General features: G+C 37.5%; 1 pseudogene across 1 annotated transcript; it reads right to left on the reverse strand.

Annotated features, from left to right (window-relative positions):
• Nucleotides 1-6,304: 6,304 nt before the first annotated feature.
• LOC308510362 (ubiquitin-conjugating enzyme E2 D2-like) lies at nt 6,305-6,742 on the reverse strand (annotated as a pseudogene). The gene has a single exon. The product of its transcript is annotated as a ubiquitin-conjugating enzyme E2 D2-like (transcript).
• Between the last annotated feature and the right edge of the window lie 13,482 nt (nt 6,743-20,224).

Raw genomic sequence — 20,224 nt, forward strand, 5'->3', positions numbered from 1 at the left:
TTTTTAATAGGGTGAGATGAAAATGGGGACACAAAATGGAAACAAATAAGCAATAACAACAAAAAAAAACCACTTTCTAATATACTTAGTTTCCGTTTAAATACCCAAATATTACAATTAGATTAACAAATATTTTGTAATTAGATTAAATTCTGTAAAGTAAATTATATTCACTGGTATAGTAGTTTTAAATTATGTCCACAAGTTCTTTGATACTAATTCCTTCAAAAGGTGGAGTTGCATTCCCCTCACCTTGAGTCTGGACTGTACTTAGTGACTTGTTCTCATGAATAGAACGTTGTAGAAATGACGTAGTGTAATTTTTTAGGGGAGGCCCACATTATGCATAATTAAGCCTTCCTGCCAACTGCTAATGAGGAACTTAGGACTCCTGACAATAGCAATGTGAGTGACCTTGGAAGCAGATCCTCCAGCCCTAATCAAGCTTTCAGATAACTGCATCCCCAGTCATCTTCACTGAACCTCAAGAAAGAACCTGAGCCAGACCACTCCACTAAGCTACTCCTGAATTCCTGGCGTACAGAAACTGTGAGTTAATAAATGTTTGTTGTTTTAAGCCATTAAATTTTGGGATAATTTGTTATATGCAATAAAGATAAGTAACACAACTGGGTATAATAGAGTCCAGCACAATGCCTGGCACATATAGCAGTGTTTATTTATTGTTTGAATGAATCAACAATTGAATGAAGTAGAATATATCTTTTTTACTTTAAAGGGTAACATCCAATGCTGGTATTATCTTTGGTCCCTGACACCTGTATTATATAAGCGTTTTTGGACATGATCATAGAGAAATCAGTTGTGAATATTACCAAGATATAAACATGTACAATCCTGGAAGAAACATATTGAATTGGGCAATAGAACTCTTGAGACTTGAATAATGCTTCCAGTTTTATCACTGATTAGCTGAATTGCTGATGGCAAGCCACCTAAGCCCTCTATATCTCAAGATCACTATCCATAAATTGGAGAAAATAGCCTCAACCTGCCTCAAAAGGTGGTCAATGAGATTATATGTGACAATATAATTGTAAAACATTACTATTTGTTTAATTACATTAAGCAATTAAGCGTTAAATATTCTAGCTGTGTACACCATGAAGACTTTTCTTTCAAAAGGTGATAACTTACTGATTTTGCTGTGTATCTTTGCAAAATATTAGCATCATTCATAATAAGCAGTTAGGATTTAAGAATATGGCAGGATGGTAGGTTATTATATGTCAGATCTCATTTTATTAGCCTGCTGAGAATTTATTGCACTTTAAAAAGAACACATAATTATGACTGGCTTCTTTTTCTTTTCATGAATTAATTTGTAATTGTGGTTGGGTGTGTGTCCCTCTTTATGGTAAGAGTGGTAGTTAAATATACTTAGTAATAAACATACATTTAACCAATAATTTGGTCTGAGTCGAAGAGTTTATCCTAGAGCAAAATTGCACCCAGCAGCAAGAAAATAAATGGTAAAATACATGTCTTTGTCTTTCAGAGAGGAGGACTTGGGCACACAGGGGAGGACTTAATATAATGAAACATCAGAGGTAGAAATTATGCAATTATTGACAACACACAATTTGATGGCATGGCTAACTCCAGAGGTCAATATGTGAGGAAGAGTAAGACAGAGCCTTAGTGTAAGATTCAAGTCCTGATTATGTAGTGGATGAACTATTCAAATTCTCTGGTTTTGTTTTATATATTGTTGTTCGTTCTTGCTTTCTGCAATTCAGCTGTGACTCCAAATCGGTTGAAATTACTGGCTAACCTAGACATCAGATTATTTGTGGTTGTAGACGACCCCTGCTAACTCCCATCTTTATTAACTTGAGTAGGAAGAACAACCCTGGAAAGAAAAGAACAGAGCTTCCTTCTTTGGCAATAATGTGCTTTTCAACAGAGCTTCTCATCTCAGATTGAAAAATACCTGCCAGGATAAAGTATTTTCACCCTATGGAACCTAAGAGAGCATTTTCCAAACAGTTTTTATTCCTTGCAGCTACTGCTTCACAAAATCTACCAAGATTTTGAGATAGTTGCAAAGGTTAGTGTTATTTTCTAAATTGATTGACATATGAAAGGGGTAAAAGTGAAAAACAGAGCAGAGGAGGAGATAAAGAAAAAAAGAAAGTCTAGGAAATACTTTTAACCTCAAGGGAAGAGGATTCTGCATGACTCACAACTTATTAGCTTACAAGTGAGACTGCCACGTGTGTACTGAGGACTTGTGTCATCTAGAGAAATATTCTCAACTTACGAGGTTTGGCTCCCTGGGATTACTTGTTTTTCTAGTTCCCTGGAAGAAGAATCAGGATATTCCTTAATTGTTTTCCCTAGTGGCGCAACAAAAGCACAGAACATTTGTTGTAAGTGAAGCCGGATTTAGTTTAAAAGTCCTAGGCAGTAACATGTGTATTTAAACATGTGTATGCTACCTCTATTATAAATAAGTGACTTACAAATTTTAGCTGCATAACATGGCACTTTTTTCTTCTTTCTTTTAAGTTGTATTTAAATATGTTTAAATCTGAAAATGGATGGTGATAGATACTTTTTTGGGTTTCTGTCCATCCTCCATAGAGCAGCACCCCCCTCTTCCTCATCCCTTTCTCCCGAAATTTCTTCATCAGGTTGGGTCCCCATAGCCATGTTTATATGAAAGGACCTTTCTCCCTTCCTGGCCACAACTGATTCAATAGGTTTTGATCCTTTAAGGAATCTGAATCAACCAGATTCTTCTGGGAATTTGGAATTGAGAAAGAGAAGCCTTACTCTCTGTTGAACACTGAAACTGTAACCCAAACATGGGCTTCTAACCCACACTCGTAAACCTAAGATAAGGGGAACCCACTCTACAGGGAGAGATAAAAATGAAACAGACTATCTGAGAATAGTAACAACCCTAAGCTGTGTGTTCCCTGAGAGAGAAAGGGGAGTCACGTCCCAGTTTCCCACAGCCCCATCCCATAAAAGGCCTGACTGCTCTTGAGTTCCCTGAATCTCTACACTGTATTCTTATATGAAATTACACTTTTTGAAGTTAATTTGAATGGATAATTTCCCCATTAATTAAAATATGTTTCGTCACTTCATTTAAGAGAGATCTAAATAGTTTTCATTTATAAGAGGTAAAAAGCATTTTGAAAGATTTTTGTCCAGTTTTATCCCCCAAAAATTACAAGGTATACAAAGAAACAAGAAAGTATGGCTCATTCAAAAGGGACAAAATAAATTGGTCAAAACCATCTCTGAGGAAGTTCAGACATGAGAATTACGAGACAAAGATTTTAAAACAACTGTTTCAAATATGCTCAAAGAACTAATAGAAAACATGAAGAATGAACTAAAGAACATAAGGAAAATAATGTATGAACAAAATGAGAGTATCAAAGAGATAGAAATAAAAAGGAACTAAACAGAAATTCTGGAGCTGAAGAATACAATAGTCACAACTTGGGAACTGTTGGCTCTAAGACAGCTTTTTTGTAGGAGACTCTGGGCCTGGTTCCCCAACAGGGGATGGTGTGCCTTAACTCAAATCATAAAATTTGTCAGTTTAGTGGTAAGATCTTGGGCTTTTGAGTAAGATTGATGTGTTTCAATTACAGCTGTAGATAAAAATAACAGTGACTAACATTACTAATTAAAGTAGAGAAAGCTCTAAGAGGGAAGAACTCAGAGTCTAAGACTTCTTACTGACTTCTGTGGCTTACTTACTATATATTAGGCACTATGTTATATTTAAGTCACTCTACTAATCACCTTATTTTAATCTTCACACCAACTCTCTGAAGTAGGTGTTATCAACCCTATTCACTGATAAAGAAATTAGTTTCAGAGATTAAGCACTAGGAAGTAGTATAATAGGGATTCAACCCAATTTTTTAAAAATTGCTTCATTGAGATGTAATTAACATGCAATAACTATACGTACGTAAGGTGTATAATATGATGTTTTGGCATCATATTATGCCAAATGAAACCCATGAAACCATGAAACCCATGAAACCATCACCACAATCAAGATAATGAACATGTAACTATTGCCCCCCAAATTTTCTCCAGCCACTCCCCACCCCAATCCCATCTCCAAGCAACCACTGACCTGCTTTCTGTAACTACAGATTAGTTTGCATTTTTTAAAGTTATGTAAATGAATCATACAATGTGTGCCCTTTTTAATTTGGCTTTTTCACTCAGCATAATTACTTTGAAATTAAACCATGTTGTTGAGTTTATCAAGAGTTCATTTTTATTGCTGAGTAATATTCCATTACAAGGATATACATCATTTGTGTATCTATTCGTCTGCTGATGAACATTTAACCCGTTTTTGACCCTAAATCTGTGCTACACTCTCTCCAGCTCCATAATTTACTGTGTGGTCATAGAAAACGGAATTATTCTCTTTGAGCTTTAGTTTCTCTCACTGTAAAATGACAATAATATTTCTTTCCACAAGATGGTTATTAGTAAATGAGAGATAATATGTGAAATCACCTCGTACTGTGCTTGATACTCAATAGTTGTTCATAAATATTCATTTATTTTTCCCCAAGAAAGAAATATCTGCAGGGAGGAACTGAGAAAAAATATAGCAATACATGCCTTTCTGGACTTTTTCTTTCTGCATTTTCACCTCCTACTTGAAGATTTCTCACTTTAATTTTCCCTGCTTACCGCTCATCTGTCACCTGTTTTCTTTCTAATACAAATATATACACAAACTCTTTTTTCTTATTCTTGTAGCATGGCTGAAGTAGAGTGCTATTTTCATAAAAATTAAGGGATAAATTAAAAGGTTTTGTAAAGGTTCTATGATTCCATAAAACCAAGCAGCATAAAAATAGTCAAGACACCTAGATGCATGCTTCTATCCCAAATAATTCCAGCAAAGTTAGTCTAAGATCTGCATTTTTTTCTTTTCAATTTTATTTTGACATAATTTCAGACTTTATGGGAAAGTTGCAAGAATAGTACAAAGAATCTCTGTGCAGCTTTTTCTTTGATTATTTTAAAATTTTAATGATTCACTTGAGCTATTCTTTTGCCTCCAAAATTTAAGCTAATAGTGGCTTTGACAGAAAATACTCAGTTAACTTAATGTGATAATAAATTAAACAACAATAACATTTCCAAAAATTGCTTACTGAATACTTGATAAGTGACAGACAACCTGGTCAATATTTAACTTAAACTATCACCTACTCTTAACAACTTTATAAGATTAAGTACTATTAATATTATTATACCCATTTAATAGATGAGGATATGGAGACCGAGAGAGCTTTAGGATCTTGCCCAAGGCCACACGGAAATCTTGTGGTGCTGAATGCAAATGAAACCAACTAGATTCCTGGATCCTTGGTGGTTTTTTTTTTTTTTTTTTTTTTTTTTTTATGTAATGACTGTAGTAATCAGTTTATTACACAGATTAATCATTCTTGAACGTACAAGCTCCAGAGGAGCAATTGGGTGTTTAAATATACACAAGTATTTCCATCAAATGAATTTTCATCCTTACATCCAGATAGACCTAAGCAGTTAAAAACATAAGAAAAATAAGAGCTATTAGCTATGTATTAACTGAGAAACCACATACAAACCAAAGAATATGGAAGAGAGAAAGGGGCTGAAAGGATGAGAGTTAAAGGGTGGGGAGATGTTAAGAGTTGGGAACAAAGCCCATTACACTTTATGTACTAATAGCTCCAATCCATTTAAATGTTGACCAGTTTAAACTTAGACCTTAAAATATAGGATGTGGGTAGAATTTAATCTGGTTGGTCAAACTTTCACCTAAGACATCGGTCCTTCGGAATAAAATGAATACAGAAACAGCTTCGCATTCTTCGCCTTGCTTTTCCTATCTGTTTTGAATTTAAAACGATTCCACTTAAACACAATCTCCTACAGGTCAGTGGAGCTTTTCTTCCCCATCCACGCACACACCATACCCACCACCTCTCACCTTGCCGTTATCCAAATTTAAGTCAAAAAGGAAAGCTTTTAGTCTCACACCTAGGTTACGCCTGGAGAACTGGCTTGTCACACACACACTTCTCTGCTAGGAGGCAATGTTGGTACAGAAGTACAGTATTTCTAGTTTGTTGTTCCAAGTATGTACAACACGCAGTACTGCTGTATCAGGTAAACATGTGCACAGGGGAAGATGATGCGGGAGCTCATAGAAAGCAGTCACATGGAAATCAAAAGGACTTTCTCTTTCAGAGTTCCACTATCTTTATTTGTAGAGGTTATCCAATGATTTCCTTAATTACATCGCATACTTCTGAGTCCGTTCCCGAGCTATTCTGTTGGACTTTGTCTGTTTTGTAGATCCGAGCAGTCTCGGGCACTAAAGGGTCATCTGGATTGGGATCACACAGCAGAGAACGGATGGACAAGAGAATTTGTGAAATAGTTAGTGCTGGAGACCACTGTGACCGTAGAATATCAAGACAAATGCTGCCATTACTGTTAATATTTGGATGATAAATTCTTGTTGTAAATGCAACCTTAGGTGGTTTGAAGGGGTAATCTGTTGGGAAACGAATTGTCAAGAAAAATACTCCACCCTGATAAGGACTGTCATTTGGCCCCATTATTGTAGCGTGCCAGTGGAACATATCATCTCCAACAGGACCTGCTGAACACTGTGCTGGGGGGGCCGTGCCAGGTCGTTCAATTCCTTGAGGATTCTCTTCAGAGCCATCGTGGGAGGCGGTGGCGGCAGCCCCCGGGGCGGGGACAGGGACAGGGACGGGGAGGGATGGGGAAGGGGCAAGGGGGCGCGAGACCACCTCGGTCCTCACGGGTCGACCAGAGAAGATGGAGAGTCCCCGGAGCACGGGTCCTCAGGGACCAACTGAGGGCCGAGGCCCACTCGGCTCCTGAGCCAGCTGCAGCGGTCTGGATCCTTGTTTTTAATGCTAATCTTTTAAATCAAGTGTCAGCAAACTACAGCCTTTGGCTAAATACAACCTATAAAGGAGCTTTATTTAGTCCCAGATCTGCTTTTCAAAGGATCACCATTCTCTGACATAGGTGGCTGGGCACAACCTGGTCTGAGCTCCTTCCTAACCTGGCTTCTGTCTTTCAGTTATCTGGCCATTTCCTCTCACTGGCTGCTGTGATTTCTTGTTCTGCTCACAGAAAAACACCAGCCTGACCCTGTAAGTTCTAACTTCCCGACACTGGTCTTTACACAGAGGGTCTGGGGTCCAAAGGAAACGCCTAAGTGCCCGGTAAAGTTGACATGCAGCATTAATCTTCACCAGGCTGGGGCGTTTCTGGGGCATTTTATGATGACTCACCCCATACATGTTAAATAATACAAAACGATACTATATATACGATCAAAGGTGGCAAACCTGGGGTGGACACTGTGGTGCATTGTTCTGATCTCCTTTTAGGACTGAAAGATTCATACCCCCAGCTACTGGAAGTGCTGCCAGCAGACAAACCTCAGCAGCCAGCCCTCTTAGGGAATTGCCTCAGGTGCAGATAGCTGCCTCAGCTCAAGATGAGCCCTGAATAAGGCCATCCACGTCCAATGACTGATCAGCACAAGCCTGTGAAGACCCAGCCTCCCAACATCAACCTGTGACACTCTAGGACCGGTCCGACATCAGACTTCCCCATCCAGTTGAGTAGAAGAACCTTTTTCAGACAACTTTATAGCCCAGTTTTCCCCTCTGTCCAGTCCTGCTTTCTTCTCTTCCGTTTCACAGATATTCATCTCACTAATACATTGTATGCGTGTTGATCTGTGTTTCAGAATCTGTTTTCTGGGAAACATAGCCTATGACAAAACCTAAAACAAGGGGAGGGCTATATCTCAACCCCCTTAAAATTCAACCTGCTTTTTAAGTTTCTATAATCAGTGAGTCATATCGTTTTGATTGACTTCTCCCTACCTAGAGTTAGGTCTTCATACATTAAGATCAATGCTCCACATGAGAAATGAAGAGAAATAGACCCAGTGCAACCTATGAGTCTTGTTTTCTGCCCACAAATGAGCCCATAATCATACCACCAACTAGATTCACAATCATCAAACCAATTCAATGGTGGTTTGGACAATTACTGAAGCTTTTGGATTTTTCACATTTAATCAGAGGTAGAATTTTGAAATACTTTCAGTATGCCATCCCTCTTTATGACCTCTTTATGACCATCTTTGCTTTAGGGTAAACTTCAATAGACTGTACTTGCACACGTGTTTTAAGGATACTTGAAAGATCACATACTAGAGAAAGGATGGAAAATGTTCATGTTTTCCTATCTTTCTGATATCTTTTTTTAAAAAATGTTTCCATGGTGATACAACCTAATAAAGTACTAGGTATTAGATAACATGTGTTCTCATCCCGATTCTGTTACTTATTAGCTGCTTTCTGAGTCTCACTGTCCTCAACCGTTAAAGGGAGATAATGATGCCCGTATTTTAGAGTGATTGTGTTGGTTAAATGAGAGGATAGTTACAAAGGCTTACCATAGTACAAGTACTCAGGAAATGGTAACTATTTTTATAAACAAGCATAATATTGATAATAAGAGCATTGACCAAAACTTTTAAAAGGAAACATCTTTTCAACAAATACTTCAATTTGTTGCCACATTTTTAGTCCCCTAGTAGCAAATACTAATTAGCAAACAAAGATATCCACTATATAGATTTCTATACTGAAATGTGCATAAATGATTTTCATCCAGGGGGCAATTACCTTTAAAGTAAAGGAGTTGGATTAAGTGATTTCTATTTTTTCCCCCAGTGTTTAAAGCCTCATGACTCTATGGATTAGGATGACCCTCCAAAAACAGAAGCAACTATTATTTCTGGGAATTGAGTCTTTCTCTGTTGAGGGTGGCTGCATGTCAACAGAACTCTAGTTCTAAGTCCTGTTGACTAATAGTCTACTTAAAAATAATTCAGACTCTCTATTATACCATTTTTTATACAACATACCTGTCATACAGAAGTGGTAATGATTAAATTATAAAAATGGAAGTTACTGTCCATTTTTTTGTCCTTGTCTTATAGTTGCTTAAACTCTATTTATTTTGAAAGCATGTTATGGCTCATTATTTTTCTCCCGATACTAATTACTTCTGCTGATTAGTGCTGTGTTTGTGTATGGAGGCAGTTCTGCCCAAACACAAGTGAAGAGTTCAACTTTCCCTCTGTCATCTGTTAACGTTGTTCTCAGGGACTGGTTTCTCTGATACAATTTCTACAGTTACGTCACCTCTTTGGATATGTCCTTCCTAGGACGTGTGCCCTCTATTTCATCTTTGTCTCTAGAATGAGTTGCGTGTGTATGTTTATGCTCTCCAACTAATTTAGAGTCAAACCTTACCTCTACTTTGAGCTGGGCTTGCCTCCTTTTTTACTGAGTGGATCCATCCTAGCAGACACCCAGGACCATCCTTATTTTCCTCCCCTTCTAAATATCTGTCTCTACATCCATTTTTCTACTTCCTGCCTAAGGAGTCTGACCTCTTTTCTCAGAGGAAGCAGAGTAGTATTTTGTTTCTCTCAGTGCTCTACCTGGACCATTTGATACACATATTAGAGCATTGTCAATCCAGATAACATTACCTATCCCTCTATATATTAGACTTTTATCAAGGATGTAAATGATGGGGGAAATGTCCAGGGCTAGTGGTTGAAGATAGAAAGTGGAGGCTGATGAGCAGGGAGGTAACACTTTATAGTTAAAGCCTGAAAGCTCTGGATGGAAGGTGACGATGGTATACAGAAACAGAACAGAAAGAAACGTTCAGAGTTCAGAAGAACCAGCACCATTTCAATGAGGAGACTGGAATTTGTACCCAATATAAAATGTAGAGGCAAGAGGGGCAAGAAGGACACGCATGGGGGGCAGGAAAGAGTTGCAGGCAGAAATAAGGATCAGGAAATTAAATTTAGCTTTGCTTCTCATGTGCAAATGGCTACTTATGGTTTGGCTGCCTTTTATCTTTGAGGTACAGCCACATCTCCCAACTTTTCAACACTGGTAAATACAAAGCTCTCAAGGAAGTGAGAAAGGGAATGAAAAGATACGCTGCACTCCAGTTTACCAAGCTCCCAGCTGATAACTCAAAGACCAGTTCACTTTTCTTCCATTATACGTTAAATATGCTTTTAGGGACTGTTGTGATACTGTTTGAAACATTATTTCTATAGGAAAATGCATTCTTTCTTCAAATTGGATCACCTTTAAATGTATTTTTGGAATACAGCTCATATGGAGACGGGACTTTTTCTAGTGTACTAACATTAACCATCTACATGTTTCAGATAAAGACAATTCAGTGGTAAAACAGTGACTTGGCAAGGGCATTATGATGAAATTAAGCTAAAATTGGAATTTCATGCACCTTCATTCAGTCTGTAAAACTTCTTTTTCTATTGGACCTCTAAGGAGCCTTCTTTGCCATGAAAAGATTACTGTGTTTTCCCCCAAAATAAGCCCTAGCCGGACCATCAGCTCTAATGCGTCTTTTGGAGCAAAAATTAATATATGACCCAGTGTTATGTTATTATATTATATTATATTATATTATATTATATTATATTATATTATATTATATTATATTATATTTATTATATTATACCGGGTCTTATAGTAAAATAAGACCGGGTCTTATAAATTTTTGTTCCGAAAGACACATTAGAGCTGATGGTCTGGCTAGATCTTATTTTCAGGGAAACACGGTATTGGGGAGGGGAACAGGAGGAAGAAAAGAAATCTCTCTCTCACCCTCTCTCCCTCTCTCCCTCTCCCCCTCTCCCTTTCTCCTTTTTTCCCCCTCTCAACTCTCCCCTTTTCCTTCCACCTCTTCCCTTTCTCACTCTCCCTCCCTCCCCCGCCCCCATCCTTCCTGCTTTGTATTTCTATTTCTCTTCCAATCAATTTCTTTCCTTCTCCCCCTCCTCTTCCAATCCGTGTGTGTCTGTGCGTGTGTTTGTCTGTCTCTGTGGGAAATGGGTGTGTGTTTGGGGGGGAGGGGAGGTGGTTTGTTTGCTTTTCTCTTCTCTTTCTTTGCTTCCTTGTCTTTCACTGCTCTCAGTATTTGGCCTGCCTCCTTTCAGTTTCTTCCTTTCTATTTTTCAGTTCTTGTTTTTATACCTGCCCCTCCTAGTAGAGAAAAGAATGTCATTATTACTTTAATTTTTTTTAAAAAAAGTTTAAGTCCTTAACTCTTTCTGGCTCTGTGCTATTATAAAAAGGAAGTTACATCGACAGTGTCTGACTTCCAAAAGTACACAGCTATTGTGAAACTCAGCTGTGATTGTATAACACCCTTATGATTCCTGACTTTTTTGGTTTGTTTCTCAGTCCCATTAAAAATCTAGTGATAGCAGTGAGTTGCTTCCTTCCCAAAAGGCCTGTCACAGACACGCCTGATTCCACATACAATTTCAGAAGGTTCAAAAACTGCCTGAACTCCAAAGGAGGTTCTGATCTCAGATTAAGAATCCTGCCTGTTGTCTCAATACATTTTACAAATGTCACACAATTTGAGATAGGAAGACTTTCTTGAAACATGATCAATTTTAATTCATTTCAGTAAGAAAAGCAGTAGGCCATTTTGTGTGGTTGGAGAGGTATCAGGGAAAGAAGTGTCATCACATTACAAGTAGATTGTAACATTATCCAAAAGGAACAAACATTTATTGAGCACCATCTACTACATACAGACCCATATATAAAATTCCTACATGATATAGCTGTTGTAAAAATTACATATATGTATATGTGTATTTAATATATATATATGTATATATACAGATATATACATTTGTATACATATATTTGTATAGGTATACAAATATGTGTATATATAATATATTAAGTATATAAAATATAAAAAGTATGTATAAAAATATAATTTTCACAATAGCTGTATCACGTAGGAATTATTCTCAGATATGAAAATTGAGGTTCAAATAGCTAACTCAGTTCACCTACTAGTGAACAATAAATCTAAGCAATGATCCTAACCAACATCTAACTCTAATGCCCCCTCAGAGGATGATTTCTCATTTATCTTTTCTACTCAATGCAAAACGTAGCATATAGAAGATACTCATAGCAGGTTCGAATTTTGATTAAACTAAATCTAATGGTGGGGGGGGGCGGCAAGTACAGAGCCCTGCTATAGATCACTGGAGACTAGAAACCCCACTTTCTCCACTCCCACCCCCCATTTAGTTTCTTAGTTTTAGAGAAAGGAAGGGGGCATTAACAGTTCTGAAGAGTAGAGGGGACTCTATAAAATTGCATAGAAATACAATAATTTTACTTCACTCATCAGAGAACCCTGTCAGGTCTATCATTGTGAAGATAACAGGCTGGAGTATGCCAGTTTTCTTTAGGAAGGGATATATTGCAAAGTTAATGCAATATTAACTTGAGGAAACCATGTTTGATTTAGGGAGCCCTCTGAACATTAAAGGAAGCATTTTGACTGAGGCTCCTGAAATATAAGGAACAATTTGAAACATGCCTTGGAGGAAAAAACAGCAATTTTAACATAAGGAGTTTCTCAAATAAAGTCTGATTTTAAAGGAGAAAGAATCTCATTGATTGAAGAAATTGTTCCAAATGTGGAGGCACATATTCTAACTGAGGCAAGCTAATGAAGGAAGCTGTAATGTGAAGAGAGTTGGTGAGGAAAATGAAAGCAATATCAGAATGTGGGCAGCTCTCGGGTAGAGGCTGGTTATACTTCAAAAGAATAACTTTAGGGAAGCTAAGAAACACTTAACTAAGTTTAACAGAAACTGTATGGGAAGTAATTATCATCTTAGAAGCCAGTTAAGGCAATGGAGTGATGCAGAATCTCACTTGTGTTGCCCTGATCACTAAGTTCATGATTTAAAAATCACCCCATCTTGACTTCAGGTCAGGGGGAGATCACAACGCATAGTTTTTAAATTTCTCCAATCCCTTCTTAAAAACATACTAAATCACTAGAACAGCAATAGAAAAATTCTACTCACTACATCCTGGAGAAAACCAACTGACAGAACATCCCCATGAACCTCAGAACGCCAGTGGGTTTTGCCCCCACCTGAACCACGGACAAGGCAGGACCCATACAGGACACGTGTAGGTTTAGCGGCTATGCAGAGGTAGTGGAGGGGAGAGAAAGAGAATTCTAATGGTTCTATAAGTACAGCACTACAGCAGTTGCCAACAAAAATTCAAGAAGAGAGGGTCCCTCCTTGAATGGAATTCTCAGCAAGTGACTATCACAAGAATAACAGTGAAAAGGAGAGGGTTCCAGGCTCCAATTGTGGATGAGTGGAATAAAAAGAGCATAGCTACACACTAAGGGACCATAGATCAAAGGTGCTGCACTGGCTTAAGTCCTCAAAGAACTGAAATAGCTAATAAAACTGTCCTGAGGAAAATGCTACGGTGAAGAGAATTCAAATTGAGCAGGACGGGAACTCTGAGGGCAAAGAGGAGAAAAGGATCCAACACTGGGGGGGAATGCGGACTCCAGAGAATGCAGATCTCAGAAAGCAGGTGTGACTGCAGAGAGGCTATTTTCATTTCTGTCTGTCTGTCTGTCTGTCTGTCTGTCTGTCTGTCTATCTATCTATCTATCTATCTATCTATCTATCTATCTGTCTATCTATCATATATCTATCATATATCTGTCTAATTTTTAATAACAATAGAGGAGAAAGCTCTAAGCAGTGAAGCTAAAAAAGCTATCACAGTGCATCCAAGCCCCTCCAAGGGAGCCACTTCCTCAAAGCACAGGACACTCAAATTTGTTTATACATGAACAACAGAAAAGAATATTGTTGAAAGTTAAATACACTGTTATAAAAAAAGAAAATGGACTGAATAATGCAGCAATGGATAATTACTGCGTATCAGAAAATATATAATCAAAAAGCCAGTGAAAACTAAATAATATAACAGAATTATCTAAAAGAATTTAAGAAAATAATAGAAACTACAAGAGAACAACGTATATTAGAACTAGGAAACTCAGAAACGAGATGGCTAAACATCAGCTGGGGATTGCTATGATTCGTACTGGACTTAAGTCACTGTGAGGGCTAGTCTATTTGCACTTTATCCTTACTCATAAAGAGTGTCCCTTTTTGGTCCTAATTGAAATGTATAGATCCCATCTTCCAGGCATGGCTCTGAACTCCAGTTTTCCCCCAACCCCCTGTATCTATCAAAAGTTTTGCTCAAATTCTCATCTTTTCAGCTGCTATTTTTCTAATAAGCAAATACCTCAAATCTAAAAGCAATGCCACGTGCCAGGCTCAGATACCTTCACATTGTTCTGAAACAGCCTCCATTGTCATAAATAGAACTTGGAAAATACAGTTTACAAAGGAGGGAAGATAGATGATAGATAGATAGATAGATAGATAGATAGATAGATAGATAGATAGATGGATGGGATTCAAGAGAAAAATGAGAGATGTAGGCAGGAAAGAAAGGTCCAACATAAGTGTAATTTATATTGGCAGAAGAAAATGAAACCAGTAGAACAAAGCAAATACAGAAATCCATAATGCAAGAAGATTTTCTTGAAATTAAAATAAATTGAACATTTATATTGAAAGACCTCACCATTAACCTTGGAAAATGAACCTAGCATTTTCAACACCAAGACATATTCTATTAAAACTGGCCAATAAAGAAAAAACGCTATGGACATCCAGGTAAAAAGACCAAGTCACTTAGAAAGGAAATAAAGTCCTATTTTCATCAGATGGATCCACAGTTAAGACAATAGAGCAACATATTTAAGATACTCAAGGAAAGAAAACATGACACAGTGATTTTTATATACACCCAAACTTGCTTTTAAGTATAAAAGCTACAGAAAAATAAAGCAGCTGTGAACATGCAATAACTCCTGGCATATTTTTCCCTGAGAAATCTACCTAGGAAACAAACTTCAGACAAACAAGAAATCATAGGAGATGCTTTAGCTAAGTTCCAGGCACATAATAGCATGCCAATAAATGTTAGTTGAACAAATGGATAGACGTAAGGATACATGGATTAAAGAATAAATTTATGAATTTCAGGGTATGTCTGGTAGGGAAAAGGAAAGGGCCATTCACATTACTAGTTACCACAGAGCTAGGAATGTGAAGTCAAAGAATGTTCTGGGAAAATTTTTTTTAGATTAAAATGAATAAACTGTGTTTCAGAGTGATTTGCCTATGATATACAGATGGCCCATGGGTGAGCCAGGAAACTGATCCAGAGTTTTCTGATGCTTAGTGAAGTTCTCTTTAAAAACTCATTCAATGACAAAATATCACCTTTAAATAGCATTATTTATTTTTCCCCCCAAATAAACTAATCCCATAGTAAAATATTTCTTGAACACTGGGGCATAACTTTTTTTTCATTAACTTTTAAAAGTTACAACAGCAATATATGTTTATTAGAGAAAGATTAGAAAAAAATATTTACTTATAATCCCGTCATCCAGACAAAACTATTGTTACAAACATTTTTTTCACCTTTTTAGACATTTTCATTCTTTAAACGAATGTACACTAGTGTTTAAAACAAAACTAGAATCGTGTCATATTGTTTTGTAGTCTTTTTCACTAAATATATCATGATCATCTTTCATTATCAATAAATATTGAACTAAATCGCATGAAAAAACTTTAAATAGTCTTATTTTAATGGAAATGTAAATTTGAATATTTACCTTATATTCTGTTTTCCTGAGCATTTCATGATTTCAATTCACTCAATGATATCTGTATGTAGTATCTCTTGTCTGCCCTAACTTATATTCTCCCTTTATATATGATTTATTGTTCTGAATCTTAAACTTGCCAAGCTGATTAGTTACAGTTCCTTGGTACCTACACAACCTGGAAGCAGTGTCATCTAATGGGATTTTTCCTTGGATGGGCAAAAAGTGAGAGACAATGAGAGGGGGAAAGAACTGCTGTGTGCTGAGGGGAAAGGAGCTTGGAGTGAGTAAACTAATGAACTGGGGGTAAATATGTATGGCCTTGTAGATCAAGCCTCTTACGGAGATGCCATAATCCTATGTGGTTCTGGAGAAGAGAGAGGCTTCCTGTTTATAGTAGGGGACTAGAGAAGTCTGGAGAAGCTACGAGAGCACCACAGGCCTGGCCACTAGTTGGCTGGGTGAGAGGAACAGCATTCAGACCCTCTTCCTGTACTGGCTCCACCTCACATCATGTGAAACATACTAACACTTCTCACGGAAGGTCTTTCCATCTAACCAATGGAGTCTTTAGATGCAGATGACTATTTGACTTGATATTACCTTTATAGATATTTAATATTTATTAATTTCAGTTTTTTCAATATATTTTTTTGGATTGTGGGTCCAATAAGTTTTATGTTGCTTTTTTTCTTTTTCAGGCATCTGGCCATTTTGCAGGCTCTTGAAATACTTGTGGGCCTGGGCACTGTGCCTGTACTGCCCAATGCAATGCACAGGAAGGTCCTGCAACCAACTCTGGGTCCGCCCCACTACTGCATACTGCTTCCTGTCCCCAAATCTCTAAGGCATTGCTATGGACGGGGCCCCAAGCTCTGTTGGACAATGGCAATGCCATGTGTGTGCTGCAAACACAAAAATCACAACAAGAAAGTCTAATGCTGCCAGAGCAGATTTTCTGGTTTTCTTAGTTCAAGTATATACCCAATCGTGAGTAAACCTCTTGGGGAGGAAACAAAAACGTTTTTGTTTTTGTGATAGATAGGGACCAGAGTTACTTAGTTTGAATACTAATGTATATCATGTACCTAGTTATTAGAGTGGTGCAAATGTATTAGTCTCAGAGAGTTTATAGAATTAACTCAAAAAATTTTACCCAACAGCAGTAGGTTCTTGAGGTAAACTGTTTGGATTCTGTTCTCAGCTCTGCTACTAGAAACTGAGTCATTTAAGAAAATTAGTTCACCTCTCTAAGCCTCAGTTTTCTCACCTGAAACATGAAAATAGTAATATTACCTACCTCATATAGAATTGTTGTGAGGACACCATGAGATAATGCATAAAAATCACTTTAGTATAGAGCATGGCATGTATTAATCCCTGTGTAAACGTTGGCTGTATTACTATTGATATCATATATATTCAGATGGAGACTGCAGCCAAGAAATCAACAGAAGGCTGAAACTCAAAAGGGCAGCAATGGAGGAAGTACATCACCAAGAGCAAAGATGTATAATCAGAGACGTTAGGCTAAGGCTAAGATCATCCACACCCTCGTATTCCCAATTCCTATATACACATGGAAAAGTTGGACAGTGAAGAAGACTGATAGGCTCACAGGTTAAGAATGGTTCCTGCATTTTTAAATAGTTGGGGGTAAAAATAAAAAAGATATTTAGACATAATAAATCTTAGCATGATAAGACTAGGGTATTACTTATCAAGAAGTAGAGTAAAATTTATGTTAAAAGTTGAAATTTCCTGAGTGAGAACAGGGTACTTCTATAGGAAATTATAATCTATGATGTAGTGGTTAAGAGCCCTGGGGCCAAATTGCCCCACAAGCCTCAGTATTCTTATATGTAAAATGAGAATATTAAGAGCACCCACCTTGGAGGGATGTTGTGATCAAATTACATAATGTATGTAAATTGCTTCACATATTTTTTGACAGGTCTCAACAAATATTTGCTGCTGGTGCTGCAACTGTTGTTGGCATTACTATTAGTAGTAGTACTACTACTATTATCTCATATGAGAGATATTATGGCCTTGTTTTCCCCACCCTGGCTTTCTGTGGTTATTTGTATAATGGGTTTCACCACTGTCTAACCTTGCAGGTGATGATGGCTTTTCTTTCTTTACCGTCCTACCCTCTGGGTGTTAAAGACCCCTTTTTTCAGGTTTTTTTTGAAAGGAAGAGTTTTCAACAAGAGCCCAGTACATGTTGGAATGTCGGTTGGCATTCTTTTGATAGATTTTGAACTGCTTTCTTGGCTCTTTATTCTGACTCATTGTCTGATGTATTGTTATCATTATTCGTGTTATTTAATATACTTGGCTCTTGGCCCTGCAGCCCAAAGTTCAGTCCTCTTCTGCTCCAAACCTAGGTTTCCAGAAAGCTTACCTGAATCTCACTTATTAGGGCCCATTTAATTGGGATCATAAAAAAGCCTGGGTCTTAGAGTAGAATAAACAAGGCTTTGGGAATTCAGCAGACCTGGGTTCAAATTCCAGTACCACTACTTGCTGGTTTTACAACTTGGATCTGTCACAAGACCTCTCTGTGAGACAATTTTAGTATATGTAAAATGGATAACTTAATGCCCATCTCAGTGTGTTTTCATGAGGATAAAATAGGATAATAGACATACCTGGTATAAAGTAGATACCCTCCAAGTTAGTTTCCACCTATATTTTGTATTACTATATTTAAATTTGTATGAGTTTAGATTTACACCTGCTTCCTTCTTTCACGTTTGCTAATACAATTCAAAGTTTGCAACAAATATGCATAACAGTGATTTCAAATTTGTTTTACTGCCATATTTGAATAGCAGAGATGATCGTTTTTTAGCTAATCAATACGCATATATAGCTATCATGTAGGTGAAGCCCTGTTATCTCTTTTTTATTCCTCCTGAGACAATGTTTTTCTTGGAACCATTTCTTTCTATGTAGTTGACCTTGACTCACTTTCTGAAATACATATTACTTATAACCATTATCTTGTTTGATTACCTTTAATTCAGTTGTATTGGTGCCTGAACTATGAAATGCCCTTGTTTTTTTCAGGTTTTTTTTCAGCCAAGTTCTCTTTGCTGATTGTAACAATTCAGTCAACTCATTTTGCCCTTTATAATAAATGTGGTACTTCTGTCTCCAAATTTCTCTTAAAAGAAACATCTATTAAAAGCATGTTTTAATACAATGCACATTTTAATAATAGTATCATTTTTAAAGTAGAAATGATTGATTCTTCAATTAGTAAAAAGCCCATTTATGTTGTAGCCTTCAGTTAAAGTGAAAGTTCAAGTAACCAACATACTAGATTTGTCACTACAAACCTCTATCTAGATATGTACATGCCTATGATGTAACTGTATAATTTATAATTGATTAAACATGGTCTCTCTGATCAGCCCTTATACCCTTGGTCAAAAAATCAAATCTTTTCCTATTATTGTTTGTATTAAAAAACATGATTCAATGATACCACTTTGACTTTCAATATCATTTCAATTTCCCCCAGTGTTCATATAACAGGATCAGCAAGGTGGTGGCCCATTGATGAAGGGAGGGGGAGGTGACTCTAGGAGAGGAATGGTAGGTATACAAGGCACACACACCCACACACACACACACACACACCACCGTCAGTGTTGGGAGAGGATAAAAGGTCTTTGTCCTTCTACATTTCTAAATTCTAGGCCCTTTTACTCTCCCCCATCACCCCTCACCCCCGCCCAAAAAGGATAAATTAGCTTCCCTAAGTTCTGGGCCCTTTCTCAAAAGTAGTATAATTCTGTTTTCAGAGAAATAGAGAATCCTTTGTGCCTAATAGCCTAAAGGAAAGGGGTGAAATGTCCTGGGGATTAGTTAAAGCCCAGGAAGTGTCCCGATTTATGCACAATGAAAGGAACTGCTATGAGAACTGCTCCGTGCTGGCCGGATGAGGAGGCCTGCCCAGTGTTGTGTTCCTGGGCTCACTTATGGCAGTAGAGGGATAGCTTCATCAGGCAGGACCTCAGAAATTTTGTGTTTTCTTTGTAGTTTCTTTGATGCCACTGGTCCCTGTGACCTGTCCCACTCCAGCATGCTCACCAGCAAATGCCCTGGAGACTCATGCTCACCAGGGACCTGGCAGTCATGACAGCTCTGGTAGTCATTCAGCAAAGATTTATTGAGTGCTTACTGTATGCCAGATTCTTGGTCTGCAGTTAGACCTTTGATAGGCGGAGGACAAAACATTAAGAGATTCATAACCTCTCCCTTCCATTCTGTACCCTGACTTATCTCTCTCTTCACAGACCTCAATCACTATTTATATGTCTCTTTGTTTATTGTCTGTTTCGCTCCATTGAATCCAAGGCCTAAGAGAGCAAGAACTCTGTCTTGTTTACTACTGTCTCCCCAGTGTCTAGAACAGTGTCTGGCATGGATTGTATGTTTCACAAATATTTGCTGAATGAATGATTGA

The sequence above is a fragment of the Rhinolophus hipposideros genome (assembly GCF_964194185.1).
Source record: "Rhinolophus hipposideros genome assembly, chromosome: 18".
NCBI lineage: Eukaryota > Metazoa > Chordata > Mammalia > Chiroptera > Rhinolophidae > Rhinolophus > Rhinolophus hipposideros.